Genomic DNA, 3,836 nt, shown 5'->3' with positions numbered 1-3,836 from the left:
GTTGGACTCATCTGCCATGTAGCTAGAACTTCGTATATGGAAATGTTGGACTACTGTGCGATGTAGCTAGCTCTCAGTATATGGACACGTTGGACTCATCTGCCATGTACCTAGAACTCTGTATATGAAATGCTGCACTACTCTGCCATGTAGCTAGCTCTCTGTGCATGGATATGTTGTACTAATCTGCCATGTAGGCAGCTCTCTGTATATGAAAGTGTTTGACTCATCTGCCTTGTAGCTTGCCCTATAAATACACACATGTTAGACTCATCTGCCATGTAGCTAACTCTCAGTATATGGACACGTTTGACTCATCTGCCATGTAGCTAAAACTCTGTATATGGAAATGTTGCACTACTCTGTCATTTAGCTAACTCTCAGTATATGGACATGTTGGATTCATCTGCCATGTAGCTAGTACTCTTTATATGGACATGTTGGACTACTCAGCCATGTAGCTAGCTCTCAGTATATGAACATGTTGGTCTTATCTGCCATGTTGGTAGAGCTCTGTATACGGAAATGTTGCACTAAGCTGCCATGCAGCTAGCTCTCTGTATATGGATATCTTGGACTGATCTGTCATGTTGGTAGCTCTCTACATATGAACATACTGGAATTGTCTATCAAGTAGCTAGCTCTAAGTATATGGACATGTTGTACACATCAGCCATGTATCCAGCTCTCTCTGTATGTATATGATCGACTCATCTGTCTTCTAGCTAACCTTCTAAATATACACATGTTGGACTCGTCTGCCATGTAGCTAACTCTCAGTATATGTACATGTTGGACTCATCTGCCATGCAGATAACTCTCAGTATATGGATACCTTGCACTCATTTGCCATGTAGCTGGTTCTCTGTGTATGGACAAGTTGGACTCATCTGCCATGTATCTAGAACTCTGTACATGGAAATGTTGCAATACACTGTCATGTAACTAGCTCTCTGTATATGGACATTATCGACTCGTCAGCCATGTCACTGTGCATAGATATGCTTGAGTTATCTGTCATGTAGGTAGCTCTCTGTATATGAACATATGGGACATGTATGCCATGTGGCTAGCTCTTTGTGTATGGACATGTTGGACTCATCAGCCATGTAGCCAGCTCTCTCTGTAAGAACATGGTGGACTCATCTGCCTTGGAGATTTTCCTCTATATATACCTGTTGGACTCATCTGCCATGTAGCTAACTCTCAGTATATGGACATGTTGGACTCATCTGCGTGTAGTTAATAATCTGTATATGCCTTGTAGTTAGTCCTCTATATATACTTATGTTGGATTCATATGTCATGTGGCTAGTATTCTGTATAGGGACATGTTGGAATACTCTGCCATATATGTAGCTCTCATTATATAGACACATTGGACTCATTTTCAATGCAGCTAGAACTCTGTACATGGAAAAGGCACATTACTCTGCCATGTGGCTAGCTCTATGTATATGGACATTTTGGACTCCTCTACCATGTAGCGTAGTGGTTACGAATCGGGCTGCAAACCGAGCGGTTCGAAACTACCAGCCGCTCCAAGGGAGAAATATGAGGCTTTCTACTCCCGTAAAGATTTACACCCTCTGAAACCCTGTACAGGGTCACTATGGGTCGGAACCGACTTGATGGCACTTAAACAACAACAACAACCATGTAGCTAGCTTTCTGTATATGGATATGTTGGATTCATCAGCCATATAGCCAGCTCTCTTTGTATGAACATGTTGGACTCAACTGCCTTGTAGCTAGTCCTCTATATATACACATGTTGAACTCATCTGCTATGTGGCTAGTACTATGTATATGGACATTTTGGACTACTCTGTCATGTAGCTAGCTCTCAGTATATGACGTGTTGTACTCATCTGCCATGTAGCTAGCTCTCTGTGTATGAACATGATGGACTCATCTGCCTTGTAGCTAGCCCTCTATGTATAAACATGTTGTATTAATCTACAATGTAGCTAACTTTCAGTATATGGACACGCTGGACTCATCTGTCATGCAGCTAGAACTCTGTATATGGACATTTTGGAGTACTCTGTCATGTAGCTACTTCTCAGTATATGGACACGTTGGACTCATCTGCCATGTAACTAGAACTCTATATTTGGAAATGTACCACTACTTTACCATGTATCTAGCTCTCTGTATAAGGACATTTTGGACTCAGCTGCCATGTAGCTAGCTTTCTGTACATGGATATGTGGGACTGATCTGCCATGTAGGTAGCTCTCTGCATATGAACATATTGGACTTGTCTGCCATATAGCTAGCTCTCAGTAGATGGACATGTTGGACTCATCAGGCATATAGCCAGCTCTCTGTGTATGAACATGTTGCACTCATCTACGTTGTAGCTAGCCCTCTATATATACATATTGGAATCATCTGCCATGTAGCTAGTACTCTGTATATGGACATGTTGGAATACTCTGCCATGTAGCTATCTCTCTGTATTTGGACACATTGGAGTCATTTGTCATGTAGCTAGAACTCTGTATATGGAAATGCTGCACTGCTCTACCATGTAGCTAGCTCTCTATACATGGATATGATGGACTGATCTGCTATGTAGGTAGCGCTCTGTATATGAAGATATCGAACTTGTCTGCCATGTAGCTAGCCCTTTAAATATACACATGTTGGACTCCTCTACCACGTAGATAACTCTCAGTATATATCGTGTTGTACTCATCTATCATGTAGCTAGATCTCTGTGTATGAACATGTTGGACTCTTCTTTCTTGTAGCTAGATCTCTATGTATACACATGTTAGATTCATCTACAACATAGCGAAATTTCAGTATAGGGATTTGTTGGACTACTCTACCATGTAGCTAGCTTTCAGTATATGGATACAGTGGATTCATCTGCCGTGTAGCTTAAACTCTATATGTGGAAATGTTACACTACTCTGTAATGTAGCTAGCTCTCTGTATATGGACACGTTGATCTCATCTGCCATGCAGCTAGAACCCTGTATATGGATATGTTGAAATACTCTGCCACGTAGCTAGCTCTCAGTATATGCACACGTTGGACTCATCTGTCATGTAGCTAGAACTCTGTATATGGAAATGTTGCACTACTCTGCATTGTAGCTAGCTTTCTGTGTATGTACACGTTGATCTCATCTGCCATGTAACTAAAACCCTGTATATGGAAATGTTGCACTACTCTGCCATGTAGCTAGCTCTCTGTATATGGACCCAGAATCATCTGCCATATAGCTATTACTCTATATATGGACATGTTGGACTACTCTGCCATGTAGCTAGCTCTCAGTATCTGGGCACGTTGGACTCATCTGCCATGTAGCTAGAACTCTGTACATGAAAATGTTGCACGACTCTGCACTGTAGTTAGATCTCTGTATATGGGCACATTGACCTCATCTGCCATGTTGTTAGAACTCTGTATATGGAAATGTTGCATTACTCTACCATGTAGCTAGCTCTCTGTATAAGGACATTTTGGACTCATCTGCCATGTAGTTACCTTTCTGTACATGGATATGTGGGACTGATCTGCCATGTAGGTAGCTCTCTGTATATGAACATATTGGACTTGTCTGCCATATAGCTAGCTCTCAGTAGATGGACATGTTGGATTCATCAGGCATATAGCCAGCTTTCTGTGTATGAACATGTAGGACTCATCTGCGTTGTAGTTAGCCCTCTCTATATATATGTTGGAATCATCTGCCATGTAGCTAGTACTCTGTATATGGACATGTTGGAGTACTCTACCAAGTAGCTAGCTCTCTGTATATGGACATTTTGGACTCGTCTGCCATGTAGCTAGAACTCTGTATATGGAAATGTTG

This window comes from Chrysochloris asiatica, unplaced genomic scaffold, assembly GCF_000296735.1.
Source record: "Chrysochloris asiatica unplaced genomic scaffold, ChrAsi1.0 scaffold00408, whole genome shotgun sequence".
NCBI lineage: Eukaryota > Metazoa > Chordata > Mammalia > Afrosoricida > Chrysochloridae > Chrysochloris > Chrysochloris asiatica.
This window is presented reverse-complemented; position numbering follows the sequence as displayed.